Here is a 22,100-nt window from a genome sequence, read left to right as displayed (position 1 = left end):
ACTCACACTTTTGCACCATTTTGTGTCAGTGCTATGGGATTGAGTTATACGGTGACAACCACACCTCAAGTCAGTCAATGAAATGAAAATGTTTGGATTGTTGTCTGTCAGTGTTTTATAATTCCATGGTATTGAATTAGCCTCTTCGTCAGGAGATCTCACAGCATTTGTAACTTCTATGGGTACATTCCAATTTAAAAGGATGCCATTTTGGTTTGGCGTCTTTTTTTGTATTAAAAAGGAGGGTAATGTTGTGATGATGTGTCTTTAACTAAAGCGTGCTATTTCTGTAGCGCCATTTTCTACAATCCAATGGAAGGTTTGTACTTCCTTGGTTACCCCCCAGCCAGTCATATTCTCATTGATATTATTAGTCATATGTTCATTCTCACTCTTTTCAATAGCGGTGTGTTCGTTAATCAAATTTTTACATAAATTTACAATTGCAGTTGACACATGCATGACCACTGCTCTGCAGAGAGGCCAAGAATTGGATGAGAATGTACTCTGAACACCTTTATGACCCACTGACAGGCATTGTGAAAGAGCTGAACTGCCGTGGGCCTCAGGCCCAGAGCTCCTCACCCAAACATAATCTGAATTCACGCAGATACCTAAAGGCAAATCAGTTTACAGAACACACTTCTAGGGAATGTTGCATGAAAAAAACTAATGAAACACAACATGTCGAAGATTAAAAAAAACTGACATGTAAACAGGGACTGCATTGCTGACATGGATTACCTTTCAGCTTTTTAGGGACATTGTTAAGAAATCAATGAGTTTTTTAACCCCAGAAAGGTAAGGATATTATTATAGGGCCCCATTTCTAAGTCAGTTTTTAATTACAAAAGGATCTGGGCCCTGACAGGACCCATCACACTTAAAGCTCTGGTTCAGGGTTGTGGCAGACATAGAAACTGAATATTATGACCCTGATGTTGTTGTTGCCCCTTCATATCCATTTACCTTCATATTTATTTTTTATTAATTTGTATTACAATTTTTAATATGTAGCAAACTGTGAGAAGATTTCCTATTTTTCCGATATCTATGTCGATTTTAGACATGACATCCATGGTCTGGTATACTTATTCCATGGAAAGGATAGTTTTTTGGAGAATTTTTTTTCCACCATTCTAGTATTTTATCACCTGGTGTAGTCAAGTTGGGGTCCTCCAATTTGGAATTATGTGAATAGCAGGTGGTACTATGCTGGTGTGTTTGTAATGATCATGAGAGGGTACTCCTTTACTTCTCAAGTGCCACTGAAATGGGTGGAGCTATGAGCACTCTTTCATGATTCTTTCTTTAGTCAGCTCAGTTCTGGTTAATAACTGTAGTAGAGCAGCACCCCATCCTGAAAACAACTGTGCATTGTTGCCCTAAGAAATTGGGTGATTGGTTGAGGGGGCGGAAAGACCCACTCAGGCAACAACCACAATCCTTAAGGGTGAACTACAAAAGTCTCTAAATTAACTGTGCTTATCCCTCTGGTAGCTGGTCACAAAAGCAGTCAGGCTTAGCTTAGAGGCAATGTGTAGATTATTTATGCAGCACACAAACTGTCATAAAGTGAAAACACAACACAGGAAAATCCCAAACTAATTTAGAAAAATCGAGTACACTTTAATAAATAAAATGATACTAGAATAACACAAATTAAACCAGTCAAACAGGAGATATTCAATGTAAAGTTTTTAAATGAATATAACGCCATAAAAAACACAAAGTGCCAACTGGGGTGGTCGCACTGGACTGGGACAAAATCACAAGTTCAGACCAAGCGCAATGGAACACAGTCCAAGTTTAGAACCGCGTTTGGCCCACTGGGAGTTGTTCCTTTGTGTGTTTGAGGTTGAGATGCAAGGTCCTTAATTGGGCTGTGCCTAATGGTGAATAACTCATTTCTTTGACTCCTAGGTACTAATTGGTGTTTTGATGTAAGGTTTGGGGCGTGTACCTGGTAAGTCGTTAAACTTGCCCTTAGACCCTCATATCAATTGTTTTTTGGCCCTGTGCCTCACTGTGTCATTTCCAATAAACCCACCAACAAGAAGCTGCAAGGTGCTGCGATGCGAGGTCCTAGGTCGAGCTGATTTGGTTCCTATGATACCTTCAGTTATGCCGGGGGGAAGTACACCCTGACTCCAGCCAAGGGTCCAGGACATGGGGGGCGCCTTGCGGCAATCAGGGCATACTGCAGCAGAGGCTGACAGCAGGCTCAGGCAGGTCAAGTTGCAGGTCTATGCAGGTCCAGTTGCAGAAGGTCAACAGGTCAGTTACAGGGTGGCCTCTGAAGCTTGTTGTGTCCCTATAGCTCACAAAGCAGGTAACCAACAGATCCTTGGAGTCAATCTGGATAGCCTGGGATCAAAGCAAGTGGGTCCAATTTTCCCCCTAAGGCTGCAAGGTAGTACTTCAAGCAGTGGGGCAGAAGGGCAGTCCTTCTTCTGTGACCCCCAGAGCTCCAGGAGTGTTCTGATTAGTGGTGGTCTGGAGGTCCAATATGTTTATCTGGTGCCAACCTTTCTGTGGGGGTACTCTCTTTCCTACCCCATCTACTTCTGAAAGTTTCTTCCTCTGTCAAGGCTCTAAACTGTCTGGGGTGCCAAAAAGCAAGGCTGGCCTGGTGTCAGGTTCCTTTGTGTGTTCAGGAGGCAAAATCTTTTGAGGCGTAAATCTGTCAGTGTGTAGCCCCTCCCCGGTAGTCCTGCCAGAGGGCCTATTCTGTCTACACCAAAGCCCCCCTTTATATTACTTTCCGGAAGCAATATACAAACCCTAACAGCAGAACCATTCACCATGATGTGACCCAGGACACCGGTAGGAGGCACATATCCTTAGTACAAGAACATGCCAACTTTCTAAAAGTAGCATTTTCAGAATTTTGACTTAAAACAAAAACTATTTCAGAAAACAGGTGAGAAGGTAAAAAGTTTGAAGGAATACGACGCCTAGGATGTCAGGTCTCAAAGTTGCTAACTTGATGTCGAATATTTTCTAGAATGCTGTGTACAAGAATATTGAGGCACACAAATCGTAAACAAAATATAGAGGGACAAAATATTGAAAGGTAAGTGCATATGCATATAGACAAGTGCACTTTATATATATGTTTCCAAGGTTTTGTCCAAAAATTGAAGACAAATTCAGCAAAGGATGTTTATTCAGAAATGTTACTTTCAAACCGGCATTTCAATCCAAACATTTTCATAGCCTGACACATTACAAAGCTCCTGCTCTTTCATCAGAGACTTGCAAACAGTCCACAGAAGCAGTAACACACCCTCTTCGCTCTTCTGCATGCTCGTAATTAATTGCCCTCAGGTGGGCTTCCCAAATGAGTTTCAGTCTTAGTGCATGCTGGGAGTTGTGGAATGTGTTGTGCACCATTATTTCCCTCCAGTGGGATCTGTGTTCTTATTGCAACTTTATTTAAAATATTTTCCTTGCATTCCAGTAGGCCTCAGAATGTCAATTTGGATTGCATTTAAAAAAGATCCATTGTGCTGTTTCCAGGCCTATAATAGTTCATAGCCCCCAGATCCAAATACCTTTTTCTTGGTGGTGCAGTCTTCCACAGCAGGGCTGCCATGAGTTATGTTTACAAAGTGTTGTCCAAATATTGCAGAAGCACTCAGCAAAGGATGTTTCATCAGAAACGTTACTTTCAAACCGGCATGCCAAACTTTTTCAGAGCCGGACGCGTTTCAGAGCTCCTGCTCTTTCATAAGAGGCTTGCAAACAGTCCACAGAAGCAGTAACATACCCTCTTCTCCCTGCTGCATGCTAGTAAGTAATTGCCCTCCTTTGGGCCTCCCAAATGAGTTTCAGTCTTTGTGCATGCTGGGAGTTGTGGTATGTGTTGTGCACCATTATTTCCCTCCAGTGGGATCTGTGTTCTTGTTGCAACTCCCAGCAACAAATAGCCAATCAGAACACAGCACACACCGCACACTCAGTGATCACGCGATCCCCATGCTGGACATCTGGACATGTTACCCACTGGCCACATTGTGTCCACGCAAGTTCAAGGCCCACTTGTATTATACATTGAACAATTAATTTATGACTCCAAAGGCAGCAACTTACATTCCTTAGTATACAAGGATCGCCGTAACCGTTTTATGGCATACAATGAACTGTGTAAAAGAATGGCTCAGATCGATAGCAAGTTGAGACAGTCACCGACCCTATGTCTGTAACTGATCTTCTGGCCACAATGTTTAATTGAACGAACTGTGACTGTTTTGGTAATTGCCTCATATCTCTTCTTTTTTTTCAAAGGTATTTCATGTTCAACCAGCATTTTGACTGACCAACATCGGAGCTGATTGGTACCTCGAATCCGACTGCGGCCAAAGGAAGGAGACCCCAACCAGATTGATTCACATTTGCCCATCAAGGAAGGTGAGCAGACACCTCAATTGATTAGAAGTTCTGCTGAATCCGCGGGGCGGAAGTCCGTCCTGAAGCAGTCATCAAGGAAGGTAAGAGACTACATCAGAACCTAATGTTAAAGCATCAGGTCCTTGCTGAGTAGTCGGAAGGCAGCCTCGGAGGTGATCCTGCAGAGGTCACCTTTTTTCGATAGTCAGCAGGCTAGGAAAGGTGAATATTTGTAGAATAGCCCTTTATGGCTCCTAGTCCGAAAGGGTTTCTAAACACTGTTGGTATATGAAGGCAGTGGGAGGTGTTGGTAGCTTGGATCCCCTGGTGTGACAGGGATGGTACCCTTGGCCTCTGGGTGTGATACAGGGTGTGATTAGGACACTTAGGTAAAAGGATTTGGAACTAGGAAACTAGGTGTAACTTGTGTGTTGCCAAGAGGGGCCTGTGGTTTTCTAGTTATTCCCTTCTTTCCACAAACTATTGCTATTTCCTTTGTCCCAGAGCCGATATTGGCAGACTATCATGCTCACTTAGTATCATGCACCACGCAGAGCTTCCCCTGGTTACAGGATAGCATGCGCTATCAGCAAGCTAAGAGATTTTTTGACAAAGCAATCATTTTTTCTCTGTCAGTTTTTATTAAGTGGGTGTAATGTATATGTGCTGTTATGGTGCTATTTTTTGTTGCAATCTGTATTTGGTACAATACTTTATCAGTGATTGACCTAAAGAACTTCATTTTCACATCTATGTCTCAATTTTGCTTATGAGGGTACTGTTAGTTCTTGCAAAACTGTATTTGACACCAAAAGATATATCGTTCAGACCAATTGCACTGTTTACCTATGTTGTAACCCTCCATATGCATTGTCATCTGTGTTTGTTGAAAATTTTCATATTTAATTGTTTGAGGCATCGGTAGATATCACTGAGCTTATAGTATATAATTATAAGAGTGCGCCATATTAGTCTTCCCCATGATTAGACCAAAGCAAAGACTATCCAAAAAACAGCAGAGTTGTATTTTGTCCACTAAAAATACCTGACTTGTCATGGATCCCCAATTAAACACATGCAAACCAAATTAACAAGTTTAGCCAAGAATGGCATGCACACACTAAGGCACACACATTTCCCTGGCCGAAGAAGGAATCTTTTGACCCTAACGTGATTGAACATTCAAAAAGACTAAGCCTGGGCAGAGTTCGCGGAGTTCTGCCTTGTAGAACTCCACGAAGTGACAAAAAAAACTCCTCTGCACTCTGCAAAGTTCCACAAGGGGCAGAGTGAGGTAAGTCACATTGCTCGCACTGATTTGTAGCGCCGGGTGTTTGTCCTGTGCTGTAAAATCACCATGCACAATGCAACAGGGCGCAACTTCTTTCTGCTGCTCGAGTAAATGTTTTTTTCGAGTGACAGCTTCCTCAAGGCGAACAGCAGGTTCGAGAAATCTCTCCGGGAGGTGATCTAGCTTTGGAATTTCCTCACTCGCGCTTGCCAACTTAACATTGGCGAGCTGCGAGAGAGTAAAAACTCTGCTCCACGCCGCTACATGGAGTTTTCAGAACTCCAGGCTCTATGCAAAGTGCAGAGTGGAAAAAAACTATGCAAACTACGCAAGCAGAGCTGAGTTTACTGCCCAGACGAGAAAACACACACATAAACTAAATACACATGTCAAAAGATAGACAGGAGGGAGGCATTAATAAAATTTGGGCCATCTTTGAGGAGGCCCAAATCAATAATCCTACACTACCGATATCAGACAAGGCGTTAGCGCCTCCCCCACCATATGCAGGTACGCCAGCTTCCTCGCAGTAGAATACTCAAATCCACCAATAGCAGAAGCCAGTGGGCCCACCACCGAAAGACGAACGGTGAGGCTAAAGCATGAGAAACAAACAAGCCAGCATGCCCAGACAATTCCAACACAACCCAAGCCTCCTGACAAAGTCCCCATAAGCTCGACCCCCGTCTACCACGTCTGACACATAGAACCTCAGCAGCAGAAAGAAAATGCACTCCCACAGGTTTGAACAAATGCACACGAGTGACTGGAAGATTTGTGGTGGGTCTAGACAGCAAGTGCGGGTAAGAAAAGGAGCTCCAGTTTACCCAGGAACTGACGTGAGAGTGAGGCTACATGATTGCCCAGTTAACCAAGGAGGTAAATCAAGAACCAATGCCCAAAGTAGAAAAACGCCACATGAGCCTCGTACTGGTAACCATGGGCTGACCTAAAGCGGAGCCTGTGGTCACAGTACTCATGAATAATACACCATATAGGTTTCTAATTGACACAGGGGCAACAAGGTCATACCTTATCAAAAGACACTTTAGTTATGCAAGGGTTTTTAGGTACAGTAACAAGGATCCCCTTCACAAACCCCCTTGAACTAAAGACAGGAATGAATTGCATGAGAGGACAGCTATTACATTTTCCCTTGTCCGCAACTAATCTATTAGGACGAGACATGATAGCCAAACTACAAATGACCATTCAGTTCTCTGATGACGGATCTATGGCCTGCTCCTCCCTGGGAGCTCTTTCCTTGGGACCCGTGCCATTAAAACACACCCACATCACAGGTAGACAGGCAGAGACATCCACTGTCAACCAGACCGCTCTCTTGGAGGCAGTCTCGAAGAACGTGAAAAAATTCTCAGATCTTTGCGAACTTGTTAGGCAGCGGGTATGTTACGCACACCGTCTTCTGCTTGAGACTGTTCAAAGAGCAAAAACCTTCATAGTCAATAAAATATTACAGGAGGAAAAGAGTCACACGCACCTTTAAGAACTCTGAGCACAGCCTATGCCACCACCACAGGGCATCTGTGCACCAGGAGGTGGTGAAGACAAGGCTGCCTGGTGCTGTACAGTGCACTTTGTACTGTGACTTCGTGGGTCTGGTTTGAGTGTTCCGAACCCGTTCAAATAAGGTCGTTGGAAATAGACGATTTTGGTGTCAGCAGACCGCAAATGACGAGTGTAGCGTGTATGAGCGTTTTCTCATGAATCGATCTATGAGAACACTCTGTATTCAAGGATTTCGTTTGAACCTTCGGGTTCCATTTTGTGTACGGCAGCCATTTTGTATAGTTGCCCTCACATAGGCCAAAGACTACGGCCGAACGAGTCCTTGAGACACGTATGTCTTAGCTGACTTCTGAATGACCTGGCCGAACTGACTCCGTGCCCGAGGCTGACCTCGCTAAGCCAGTTCCTTGTTAAGCAGCTGGTCAGATAAAGATCAAAGAGTAGGGCAGGCCCGAGTTTATAGTACACTGCTCCTACCTTTCTATCTCACTTCCAATCTGTTTCTGTTCCTTCCTTTACAACATAATCACTGATTTGGGTTGAGGGTTTATGATGGGTTTTTCCGGCCTGACCGAACAGGATAATGGAATGTGCTTGGTCATTTCTGGTGGGCTGGACAACGGAGAATGGGATTGTCGTCATACGCTACTTTCAAAATGTCACTCTGCGATTGGTCAATTTGTATGAACCCAATGCTAATTTGGAATATTGCCTGAGGCTTGATTTTTGGCATAAAAGACCATGCTCCGCTCATTGAATTTGTGCAGTCTCTAGCGAACCACCCGTGTGTGCTTCGTAGATCTCTGTTCCTGGTTGCAGCCAATAAACTTTGGTCTTTGACCTCATCAAGAAGTATCCTGTGTCTCTGTAAGCCAAGGCAAGGGAACTCGAAGGTATCAGGCGTTTTCCCTGACGCCGCTGAGTTCTAAAACCCGGTACTTCAACTTGCCATGCATAAGGACTCCTCTCCACTGCCCAAGTGAGAAGTTACAGTAAAGAGTGCTGCACTTAAGAGAGTCAGAAGCCCATATCAACAAAATATCCCCCCCGACCAAGCTAATCATATGTACTCCCCACTCATAGACCCACAAGGATGATCCCCACACAAGATCAGGCGCAGAGAGACACTGCTAAATTGGTCCAACAAAAATTGAAAAAGACTCCCCTTGAGGAGACCTAATTGGCAGTGAGCGTGCCAATGGTGCCTGTCTTAAAGAGAGCTCCAACGCAGAACCCCAGAGGGTTCCAGCCCAACTATGGCGGTGGAGGCCAGGGAGGTTGGCAGCAATCAGACCCTAGGGAGTGCTCCTATTGCCACAAGATGCTGCTCAGGCAGACAGATGTCGGTTAAAGGCATGCCATGAGCAGAGATCGATGGGCCTGGGCCAGTCACCACAAAACCCTACATATGTTCACCACCAAAAACAAGCACAGTGGAATCAGAATGCACCCTACACTCAGCCTCAGTGTGGTCTGCCAGCCACCGCACCCCACAGCGGGGATCAGGAAGTTCGACAAACATGTGGCAGCACCAACCGCAGGCATGGAACTTAGCCCAACAGGGACTGGGGCCACAACCTTGGGAGGGAGGGGTAACTGTCTGGAGAGGTAATGCCTTTGCACAATCACTAAATCAAAATGTGCTGTAAAGATAAACCCTCGACATAAATAAAAATAAATAGCACCCATTCATCCTCTTCCCCAAGAAATTGTACCAAACCAAAGAAAGACCAATGAGACAACAGGAACTTTTATTTGCGTTCAAGAATTCACAGCTGATGTATGAGCTTTGCAGACCTGGTATCCTCACTAGAGTTTGCCATCTAGGGCACCTGCGGGACCCAAGGCCCCACTCGGCTGCTGATGTCACAGGGTGGGAATGGCTGGCCACATGCTAGGGGTAGGGCATTCTGACCAGATGATGTAGTTAAAAAGCAGACATTGTTGTCCAAAGTCAACTGGGACGGGCACCAATAACAAAGTCAAAAGGCCTCCATTCTAGGACATCCGGGATGGGACCCATGTTTCCTTCATAGCATGGAGTTCCAACTGCACCTCCAAAAAAGCTATACGTCTCTGCCCACAGAAGGCCCCCCTCCTGTTCTAAAACGAAGCTGTCCTCAGTGGCGGGAGCCAGAATTCCCATACATCTTGGATGGGTAAATGAAAACCTACAAACTCTACAGAACAAGCAGAAAGGACCAATAAGCTGTAAGGCGTCTGCATGGTGTTTAGTCAGTTGGAGGGTTCACCAGGGTAACCAGGAATCCCAGAATTACGGATGCAGTCCCAGTGCATCCATATCACCCGGCAGTCTTCGGCAAAGTTTTTGGTCAAAGCGCCAGGCATTTCCCGTTTTTGTGTGTTCCCATCCCTATTCATCCCTTGCCCTTTTGCACAATACATGGTATCAAATCATGACCACAGTGAGCTCCAAACATCAGCCAGATCATGTCACGTCTGCTCGTTGATTCTGCATGCAGTAGCCGCAGACAGGCTGCACTTATCCCAAGAGGTAGTCCCTGAAAAAGCTAAATGCCTTCTTCATTTTAATCTATGCAGAATCAGGGCCAAAATCCAACCCAACAAGGTAAACCCCACAGGGTAGTAGTAAATGTGACCCTCTGAAACCAACCCAATGGCTCTATACCTCTTCACTGATCCTAGTGAAATCCAAACCGAGCTGGATAGGATGTGCAGAAAGGGCACCATAGGGGAGGATACTGTTTGGCCCGAGACTTCCCATAGAAGAGATTCTTGGAGGTAGCAAACCCCCAACTCAATGCATAAATACGTCCACTCCTGCATCCATTTGTGGACTAAGGGTGGCCCTTAGCATGCCTTGCGCAGGCTTCAACAATCAGACTCCTGACAGGGAATTCCAGTGTAAGGCCATCCATTCGAGGAAAAAAATGGGAATGAGTCACAAGAGGGAGGGTGGAATGAGAGCATGACCAACCCTTTCAGGAAATCTGGGACAGTGAGATGGGTGGATACACTTAGCTAGAAGGGTAGGGGCAACCCCTCACTGTATGGAAACTTACACTGTATTCCTTGTGTTTTAGAGGCAAAGAAACACTTCCACTGCGCACAAATGAGAACTGCAGCATGATTATGCACATTCCGGATATGCAATAGGTCCCCACCATGCTTATCGATTTCGACTGGCAGAGTGACGAGTTTGCCTACACTCACCTGGTCTCTGGATGGATGGAGCCAGCAGACAAACACACGGACAGGAAACCTTAGATCAATCCCTCAGATAGGCGCAGCAACACTACAATGGTCAACGGAGAATGGCCCCAATGAAAGAATACATGGCAGGAGGGGGTACGCGCACTCCTAAAACACCATAAAGTCAGATGCCACATAAGTTAGGAACATATAGCCAATCCGAACACAGCACACATAGTGATTATGCGCTGTCAATGCTGGACATCTGGACACGTTACCCACAGGCTGCATTGTGTCCACGCAAGGTCAAGGCCCACCTGTATTATCCGTGGCACAATTACTTTGTGACTCCAAAGGCAGCAACCTACATTCTGTACCATACAAGATTTCTGGAACCATGTTATAGCTTGCAATGAACTGTATAAACGAACGTCTCAGATCGATTGCAAATCGAGAAAGCCCTCAGACCCCTCTGCCTGTAACGGATCTCCCAGTCGCAATCTTTAATTAAACAAACTGTTCCTGTTTTGCGAAATGCCTCCTGTCACTTGTTTTTCAAAGGTATTTCATATTCAACCAACAAAACATTCTACCTCATGAAGAAAACGGCCAAGTTCGTAGACAATATTAACAGTTGCTCAGTGATTTAGAGAAAAATATAAACATGCAGAGAGATTGCTGTCCCCTGTGACGAATTTCATTAGCTGAATAAATCAGCAAAATTACAGAAATTTCTTTTGAGTAGCCAATGACTCTTAACTTTCATGAAAAGAAAAAAGAACGGGAGCCTACAAACTGTTATTTATTGCAATTCTTTAGGTGGTCGCTCCCACTGATGGTCTGCTCAGTTCCTCACCCATTATGAACTTTTACAAAGTGTTAGGCCGAATAGCCATGCAATTTTCTTATGACAGGTGAGGAGTGATGTTACAATTACGTATTGGGAAAATTTGTGTCATATATTATCAGACTATACCATATAAAATTAACATCACACAAAACGTTTAACTTCTTATTGGTATAAAATCCATAATTCAATGCAAAGCAGGTTTTGTAAGCCTTGCTGCTTGTGAATAATACTAACCAATCAAATACATGTGAACAGGGCGACTGGAATCATATGGCAATGGAGCACAAAATTATGCTCAGGGTTGCCTGACTTAAACATCAACAAAAGCAAATTATTTTGGACAATACAGCACAATCTGTGACTATTATTTTACCACATCACCATTTTAACCCAATAGCTGCTGCCGTCGGCCAACGTCCGCCGTGAGCATTACCTCAGTAGGGCTGTGCACGTCCGTTGGCCGATGCAACCCTGCCCACGAAATAGAACGCCCGCAGCGCAACAGATTTACACCACGCTAAATGGGCTAAAACTAAGTATGGGTGGAAAATTTGTTCCGCTTGTGGAATTTGCGGACTTTCCGCGATTTGGTGATCCGCGATTCACGCAAAGTCACGGCAAAATCCGCGAATCCGCAAGGGTTACAGCAGGTGCCCAAGTTAAAGCTAATTTCTTTGTAACCGTTTACAAAGTGGTTACAAAGAAATTAACTTCAACTTGGGCACCTGCTGTAACCCTGTAAGTGCTTCCTGAGTGGCGCCTCCTTGCCTACTTGCAACTATTCTCTGACCCTGGTCTGACCTTAGAAGCAGGGTCAGAGAATAGTTACAAGTAGACAACGAGGCTCCTGCAGGAAGCACTTACAGATATAGATAAAGTAGGTGCCTGAGTTGAAGGTCAAATTCAGTAACTCCTTAATCAGCCCAAAATAAATGTGCGTTTTGTCAAGGCTGGGCAGGTGTGTGTTCTCCCCATATCTACTGTCGAAAATTAGCTATGATGCTTGATGGAGGCCTTTGCATCCTTGACTTTCACAAGCTCTATTCTGTGCAGTTCCTGTGACCACAAGCTTCTTTCTCCTCATCTGCTGCTCTGATCGGTGCCTGTCCTTTTATACACAGAAGAGGCATGTGAACTCGCATAGAACCCCCCCGTTTGCCCCCCACACACACACTAGCGGTGTGCACCGTCTTCCCGCCTTTTAGCCACTATGATGGACAGCTCACTCGAGGGACCCCGGCACCCTTCGGCGCGATGGCAAAGTTAATCAGCCCTCCAAAAATGTGCGTTTTGTCCAGGCTGGGCAGTTCCTGTGACCACGAGCTTCTTTCTCCCCATCTGCTGCTCTGATCGGTGCCTGTCCTTTTATACACACAAGAGGCATGTGAACTCGCATAGAAGCCCGGCCCGTTTGCCCCCCACACACACTAGCGGTGTGCACCGTCTTTCCGCCCTTTAGCCACTATGATGGACAGCTCACTCGAGGGACCCCGGCGCCCTACATCGCGATGGCAAAGTTAATCTGCCCAAAAAAATGTGCGCTTTGTCGAGGCTGGGCAGGTGTGTGTTCTCCCCATATCTACCATCAAAAATTAGCTATGATGCTTGATGGAGGCCTTTGCATCCTTGACTTTCACAAGCTCAATCCCCGTGCAGTTCCTGTGACCACAAGCTTCTTTCTCCTCATCTGCTTTTCTGATCGGTGCCTGTCCTTTTATACACACAAGAGGCATGTGAACTCGCATAGAAGCCCCCCATTTGCCCCCCCACACACACACTAGCGGTGTGCACCGTCTTCCTGCCCTTTACCCACTATGATGGACAGCTCACTTGAGGGACCCCGGCGCCCTTCGGTGCGATGGCAAAGTTACACACGCATGGTCATTGGAGGCAACTCTTCTGGCCCTACGCAGCTGTAGTGCAGGAAAAGCACTATACATTTACCCAACGAGGTAGCACTTACTAATTAGCCAGTACAAAGTACTCCAGTTAAGTATGGTGCAAAATCGCAAAACAATCCGCGATTTCGTGGGGAAATCCGCAAATTCGTGGATTTTTTTGCGATTTCGCACGAATTTGCGAACCGCTGATTCGCAAAATTCGCCCATACTTAGTTAAAATGCCCTATTACTGTCTAGGTAAAGTTTGAACTCGTTAGGCCTAGTTTAACAACTGAATACAGCAACCAGTAGCTGAAACGTGAACAGTTAAACAGTGCAAGGGTACTGCAAGGTTCAGGGTTTAATTTGAAAAAACATAATTGCAAGGGCGATTTTTGGGAGGCCACTGCAGTTTACACCACACGTTGCCCCTGCCATGCTGCCAATGATAGTAACAACACAACTACTAACCATCACACTCCTACAAGTGAGACAATTCTGACTATTTCAGGCCCTCCAAGCTGTAAGAATTGTTTGGGTGGCAGATAGTAGTAATTTACAAAGCATAAAGGAATTAATAATTGACTTGTGCTATTCTAGATTAGCCAGACTGTGCCACTTAGTGGCAGACCGTCACAGGTGCTGATGCTGACAAGTGAGTGCTGGTGCCGAGCACCAGAAGCCACCGGCTCAAATTTAGCCCTGGCAAGGGTTCTACAAATGGCAGAACCAAGTGTGGCACTGTTGTTTATTAACTTTTTACCTGTCTGGGCTAAAAAAAACCATTTTTGTTGAAATCTGTGTATGATGCATCATATGGTAAGTAAGTGGCAAGTGCGATTAACCCATAATTACAAACAAACCGCTGCAGCCCTTACATTTATGCAATAACGTTGTTCGCAACTAGTAACACATTTTTAAACTGCAGTTCACAAAAATGATTGCATTCTTGCGAATTGACTGCATTTGTATGACATCATTGCAAAGTAAAAAGACAACCTCCATTTCTCTAAAGACATCACAGATGAAAGAGAGGATGCCATCTGCAGAACTGTGCTGAAAGTCTTGAGACCAGATGTTTATCCCCCTAAATTCCCCTTTTGCAGCACGAGTTGAATTCGCTGGCCTGGGGCTGGCAGGAAGAGGCCTGCACGGAAGTGCTTTCACCTAACGGACTTCAAACAAAGCCCTGTGCGCGGGCTCACACCGTCAGATCACACCTTGAACATGTTACTCACGCGGCAGACTTGTTAGGCAAACACTTTATTTCATTCTGTTGAAAAAACGTGTTTAGTCAATCAATAAAGGAACGAGAAGCAGCTTGATGCCAACCAGAGCCCATGTAATGCCTTAATCTGGCCGAGCGACATATAATGGCTCAGCAGGCGTAAGGGTGGGGCATTGCTGGAGTTGTGTCGCAAGCGCGACACAACTCCAGCAATGCTCAGGGGCTGCCCATACCTAACATGCTGCGTCACGCCTTACGCCTGCTTCGAGCAGGCGCAAGGTTTTGATGCAGCAGCGTCAGAAAAGTGACTCAGTGAAATCTTGTAGATTTAATTGCGTCACTTTTCCGAGGCTTTTTCAGACGGAACGCCCACCCTGCATACATTAAACTCACGCAGGTTTAATGTGGCGCAGGGCTTTACAACGTGACACATCTCCCTAGATGCATCACGTTGTAAATAATGCCAGAAACCGGTCCTAGGAAGCTTGTTTCCGGTCCAGGGAAGCATGGCTTGGCAGTTCGGGCTGGACTGTTGCCATGAGGCACAGGGTCAGACTGATTTGCATATGGCCAGGTCTGAACTGAGGTGGCAGAGTGGGCTAAAGAATGGTGATGGATTAAACTCAGATCTGTTGACTGGGTGTGAGTGTTTGATTGGTTCCGATGCTCAGTCCATCACCAACCCCTTTTGTACTGCTTTGCTCGCCAGAAGTTGGCAGGGTATGCTCAGACGTGAGTCCTTTGCTCACTTTGCCACTGGATTCAAGCAAGCCGGGCTGAAGACGGCTGGAATGCCAGAAACCGGTCCTCAGAAGCTTGTTTCCGGTCCAGGGAAGACATGACTTGGCAGTTCGGGCTGGACTGTTCCCATGAGGCACAGGGTCAGACTGATTTGCATATAGCCATGTCTGAACAGGGGTGGCAGAGTGGGCTAAAGAACGGTGATGGATTAAACCCAGATCTTTTGTCTGGGTGTGAGTGTCTGATTGATTCAGATGCTCCGTCCATCACCACCCCCTTTTGTACCGCTTTTGGCCGCCATAAGTGTGGCAGGGTATGCTCAGACGTGAGTCCCTTGCTCACTTTTCCTCTGGATTCAAGCAACCCTGGCTGAAGACGGCTGAAATGCCAGAAACCGGTCCTAGGAAGCTTGTTTCCGGTCCAGGGAAGGCATGGCTTGGCAGTTCGGGCTGGACTGTTCCCATGAGGCACAGGGTCAGACTGATTTGTATATGGCCATGTCTGAACTGGGGTGGCAGAGTGGGCGAAAGAACGGTGATGGATTAAACCCAGATCTGTTGACTGGGTGTGAGTGTTTGATTGGTTCAGATGCTCCGTCCATCACCACCCCCCTTTTTTACTACATTGTAAGTAAGGCGCAACATGGTGCATAGTTTACGCCGCCGCTGTGTCACAGAAGTGACGCAACAGCAGTGTAAATGTGTCGCAAGCGGCTTGTAAATCTGCACCACAATCTTTATTTTCACATTGCGGATTTATTAGTAGATGCTCACATCAAGGATAGACCTGCGAGGGGGGAGATCGTCAGGTGTGCTGATTAATGTTCTAAGAGCACCACTGTCATTGTGAAAGTGTTTTTACGGTCTGGCGTGACAGCGCAGCTATTGCCAGACAATTATGTGAGAATCACTAGAGAGGGGTTTTGGCTCCACCCACATGTTGGGAGCCAGGAGTACATGGTACATTTTGGTAGACATTTAAATTTATTTTTCATTTCCAATCAAATATATTGGAATTGATTTTGGGGATGCAGAAAACTATTAAAAACAAGTTGATTTGTGTGGGTAGTGAGACCCTCCGAATTAGTTGTTGTATGGACATTTAATATTTTTCTTTTTCGTTATTCCCACTCTCTCTTGTCAGCAGTTGCATCTACTTGCATGAACGTGCACTGGAATATAATAATTGTTATTGTGAATTTAATCTAAGAAAATGATAAACACATTGAAAAATGTATTTATTGTTTACAGATAATTTTACTCTGCATAATTTAATTTATAAATGACTGCCTTGCAGGTTAATTAATTACAACACATTTTAAAATATGTAACATTATAAATGACAAGAAAATGAGGGTCCTAATTTAAAACACACTAAAAATAGTCACCACAGTTTTCTGCGACTCAGACCAATTCAAATATGAAAAACAAACAAATGGAAGGCATCTTTCCAGGGACTCATTTGTTCTGGGAACTTATAGCAGCAGAGGTAAGACATATTTGAATGTAGGTGTTCTGCTTCTGCACATTCTGTGATCTCGGTGAACTTTCTTGTTCATTATTTGAATTCAGTGTGTTTACAGGTAGCTGTTTACGGGAAGAAGATGAAGTGGCATTTGAGTTGAAATTGTAATAAAGGTTGCCCAGGCACTGGCTGTAAATATCCAGGGTAGCTATCAACCCGCTACGAGCCAATCAAAATGCTGCATTATGGGTATTGTATAGCGGTCTTGTTTACAATAATTTATAGGTGAGGTTATGCTGAGGCAAGCATCTCCACTGTGCCCTCCGTATGTACTTCCTACTCGGCTACTCCTTTAGGGTGTAAACAAGGAACATTAGGGTTTAAAGGAGAGTATGGCACCATCAATGCCTGCTTAAACCATTACATCACACAGATATTGACAGCAATGTTGCTGCAGGGTGTCAATTGCCACAATGCTTCCTTTCAACAATGAACAAATACCACAAGTAACAATGATGAACTCATCAACTGATCCTACACATATTGCCCTGAATAGCAGGAAAATATTACTAACATTTAGGGGCAACAAATCACGACAAACGGATCCCTATTTTGATTTGTTTATCCTGTACTTTCTATTGGAAGTAGGGACTAGGGCTTCCTATGTTATTGGTTGTTGGGAGTAGGGTGGGACTAGGGCTAGGGTTAGACCTTTAATTGGAAGTAGCTATTTGGGGCTTCTGGTGTGATTGGTTGTTGGTTTAGTTGTGGGACTAAGAGTAGGGTTAGGCTTTCAATTGGAAGTAGGAACTAGGGCTACCTGTACCAATGGCTGCTTGGACTTGGGTTGGGACTACTGGCAGGGCTAAGGCCTTTATTGGACGTAGAGATCAGGGTTTTTGAACTGATTGGGTGCTTGGCCTAGGGCTAAGATTGGCTGTAAGGTGCTGGTCTCCTATTGGTTCTAGATTTTAGGGCTAGTGTTGTGATTAGATAATGTTAGGGCTAGGGTTCCCATTGGCTGAAAGGGTCTTCTGATAACTAGGGCTATAAAAGGCCAGGCTTAGGGCGTATCAGCCCGGGCGTCGAGGCTAAGGGTGGAGAGGACAAGGGCAGTTGCCTGTTTGAGCATGTTAGAGACTGACCAGGACCAGGGCCAGAAATGCTTTTTTTTACTATACTAATTTTCAACAATAAACCTTTATGGGTTCCGGAGTGGCGTGCTACTCGCCAGAAAAGCGCTTAAACACCCATCAGGGGTTACAAGTGCCATATGAATGCAAATATTTCTTCCCCTTTTATCCCTCCGCTATCCTTCTCACTCCAAGTAACAGACTAATATCCACCACTGAAATTACCTCATATTTCACCATATTAATTCATCACTAACCCTTCATAGGCTTCCTGAATAGCGTGCGTCAACAAGCGATAAATAAATACAAACCTTTGTCCTCCTCTATCCTTCTACTATCTAAATAACTGACTAACCTATCCACCACTTAAAATGTACTTATATGTTTCACTATACTAATTCAACACTAATCCTCTATGGGTCCCGGAGTAGCGTGCCACCCGCTGAAAAAGCGCTTCGACGTCTCGTCAGGGGTAGTAAGCGCTATATAAATGCAATTACGATACGATACGAGAGGGTTTAGCAAAGCTAAACACTAAATTATTAAGCAAATTTTACATCACAAACCTTCCTCTAGATATCATGTCTATGGAAACGAGATAGAAATCGCTACAAAGAGTGGTTCTCTAGCTGGTCTTTCGAGGCTTCGAACAGCTGATTTCCTTTAAGGGGTGTGAAATGGGCAGGAAAAAAACAGAAATCCTGGCTGAGGCTGGTGCTAATCCAGCCTCAACCAGCATTTCTGTGTTTTTTCCGAAGGGGATTGGTGGTGTGGATGGGGCAAAAGTGCCTCGTAGGTACTTCTCTGCACAATACATCGCCTCCTCTGTGGGACAACCCTCTCCCCACACAGTGACTTTTTTTTAGTTAGCAGATCTGCATACATGTCTGGAGACTACAGATTTCAAGGCTAGACTCCCAACAGCCATTTTCATTTCCTTTGTGCAAAACCTCAATTCATCGTCAGTATTCTCCAGACGGGGATTGGTCTTGTGTGACTCGGACTATGCATTGGAAACAACCTGCTCCTGCGGGCCATTGCGCAACATTTTTGGCACGCTCTCTCTGCTTGCCACATCACTTCCTCTGTGCTCCTGTCCTGACAGGAAAGGGGAAAAAACTATCCAGTGTCAATAGAACTGATTCAGGTCTCAATAGAAGTCAAGGGGAGAAAAACATTCTCGCGATTATTATTACTATTTTTAATCTCCCACTTTCCACTTCCGAAATGTTGGCATGTGTGGGTCTGCAACACTCACACCTGACGTGAAAACTATTGCATCATCATTATTCTTACGTCATGTCAATTACATTATGCTGACGAGACCCGAGCAGGACAAAGCCCGTCTGAGGAATCCGAAAATGTTTGACAGCAATTGCTTGTACAGTGCTCAGTTTATAGTTTTTGTGTATCTGGCTATTTTTGTATTTTCATAAAAAAATAAATCATTATTAATATTATTTTTTAAGTACCTTTCTTGATTTTGACGGCATTCTGAGGTTTTCCTTGGTGTTTGTAAAACTAAAAAGTCCATTGGAAGGGATGCATCAGTCTTGTCAATTATCGATTTGTGTCTCTTCTGCCCATGAAGGTTTTCCAGAAGTGTAATATTCTTTGCAGGCTATTTGAAACAGATCTGTCATTTTCTCTCCTGGCAGCTGCCTCGGTCCAGCCACGGGGTCATGGTTCTGAAACTTCACTTTAGATGAAAGAAGATATAAAAAAAAGTTCCAGATGAGGCAAAGACGAGGCTAAAAGATGGAAACAGACAATCTGCTTGAAAGGTCTCCAATGAGTGGGCCTGTCCTTTTTGGAGGAGAGTGCTTTTCTGTCAGATAAATGCTATTTTGGTTGAATTAGTGAAGGGCTGAAGTGGCATCCGATGGATGGTTAGGCCCATCAATCTGCCTGTTCCCTCTGGATATCCCAGGAGGACCATCGAGGGCAAGTGCTTCCGCCCCAAAGGCGATGCTACGGATTCTGATCACGCAGACGCCCCTGATTTGTTGCAAACGTGGTCGCCAAGCTCCAGATGCCGCAGCAACAACCGCGCAGAGAACGCCCGCGCAAGCCGCGTAGTTTGACTGTCTGGCTGCACACAGAGGGATTGCGCGATAGAGAAGTCAAGAAGAGCTAGGACATGTCACCGGACGTCTCTCCGCCAATAAGGAGACAGACTTTAGACTCTAGGGCCGATACTTACTAACATTGTGCAGTCGGATTGCGTCACTTGTTTGACGCAGCCCCAAAGCAAAATTGTGTCACTAAGCCACGCAAAACCCAATCTGCGTGGCTTAGTAAAAAAAAATGTAACACAAGGCGGCCCATTACGCTGTGTCGCGTAACCTTCAGTCGAAGAGGTGCTGCATGGTTGGAGCATGAGCATTCCCTTGCATCCATCTATGGATTGTGACGCCAACCCAGATTTAACAAAGTCCGTAAACCTGGGTCAGCACCAAAATGGTGCGCCCACCAGAGGCTGTCTTAACAAGGAGTCTTCGGGCCCGATTCACAGAACTAACGTAAGACAAAATCCTAAAATTACTACTTTTGGTATTCACTGAAGTTAGGATTATGTCTTAAGTTTATCTTAAGACAGACTTAAGACAGACTTAAGACAAAATCCTAACTTAAGTCTGTTTTAAATCTGTCTTAAGTCTGTCTTAAGACAAACTTCAGACAAAATCCTAACTTCTGTGAATACCAAAAGTAGTAAGTTTAGGATTTTGTCTTAAGTTAGTTCTGTGAATCGGGCCCTTCTTCTTTCCATGTGTGCTACATTTTTCAGTTCACATACAAAGGGGAATAATCTTTAAAGAATAGATTTTTTCTACTGGAAGGTATTCCTGCCTGCAGAAAAAACTATCCTGCCCACAGTGCAGGCCCCTTTATGCCGTTGCACAAGGGTGACTGCATTTGCCTTACTCCGCCACAAGGGCACGAGAAAAAGAAGAGAGCAGAATTGTGCCATACCTTTGTAAATATGGCACATTTCCACTCTCAGCCTGTTACGCAAAGAGGCGCAGCAAGTTCCTTTGCTGCATTTCTGTTGCACCTGGCCCTCTCCACAGGGTTACCCCCAAACGTTTTGCCTTCACCCCGCCTAATTTGCTGAACTCGTTTTTGTTGGCTTTATGACTCTGCGCACTTTACCACTGCTAACCAATGCTAAAGGGCTTTTGGTCTCTCCTTTAAACATGGTAAAATTGGCGAACTGCCAATTGGTGCATTTAATTTACTTGTAAGTCCCTAGTAAGGTGGTAATCAGGGCCTTTAATTTAAATGCTACTAGTATGCCAGGCCACTTGTTGTGCCCCCCATTTTAGTACTATTTTTAAATATGTTGCAGGCATGCCATTGCAGCCTGTGTGTGCAGTTCTACACTGCCATTTCGATCAGGCAAAATAAACATTTCGCAATGCCTAAACCTTCCTTTAAATACATGTAAGTCACCCTTACGGTAAGCCCTAAGCATCCCATAGGAAAGGGTGCATTGGAATAAAAAAGTTAAACATTCACTTTTATGTTTTACATGTTCTGGTGGAGAAAAACTCCTTAATTAGTTTTTCTCTATTGCCAGGGTTACCTCTCCCTTAGGATAACATTGGGTTACCTTATAACATTACATATGTATTTGTAAAGCGCACATTCACCCAAGCAACAGGGCATCTTGGTGCTGAAATAACAGATGTATATTGTTACCCAACTCAATGGTACTCATTTTATCCAAATCAAATGGATGAAAGGCTGAGTGGGCCCGCCGGGATTCAAACATGTGACCATGAGGTTGAACACAGGCCCCTGCAGTGGATGCATTAGTCCACTGAGCCACCAGACTTTACATTTAGTAAGTGATATTGTTTGATTGGAAGCCTAGAGAGTCTGGCTGCTGGCAGGATGACCCATCTCTAGCAGGATGAGGGGGCAGAGGTGCCACCTGCCACACTTGCAATTCAATGGGACAGCCTCAGCGCACACGCATTGGACTTCACACTAGCCCAGTGTTCCCCCAGACAGACTGGGACCAGGACAGGGAGTCAGGAAATTCCAGACACCTCTGCAGGTGGAAACTCCAGAATCTTCTTTCACTGCAAAGCTGGCACCAGATATTAATTGTGAACCACCCAGACGCAACGCTTCAGTTCACTTCTGGACCTGTGGAAGACTCAGAAGAAGGACTTCTGTGCAGATCTGCTGTAAGAAGGACTGCCCTGCTACTCTGCTGTCCTGTTGCCGTGTTGCCTGAGTGAGTAGAACTAGAACCGCATCTTGAACCCAGGACCACCAGAGTGACTCCAATGGCTAGTTGTCTGGCCTCCTGATCAGAACCTCAGGGACAGAAAAGGCTCCAACCACCTTGAACCCTGCCCCTTGCCAAGTCCTGCTATGAGTCCTACCCCCGAGAGGTGCAGCTAGA

This window comes from Lissotriton vulgaris, chromosome 9 (assembly GCF_964263255.1).
Source record: "Lissotriton vulgaris chromosome 9, aLisVul1.2, whole genome shotgun sequence".
In the NCBI taxonomy this organism is placed as follows: domain Eukaryota; kingdom Metazoa; phylum Chordata; class Amphibia; order Caudata; family Salamandridae; genus Lissotriton; species Lissotriton vulgaris.
This window is presented reverse-complemented; position numbering follows the sequence as displayed.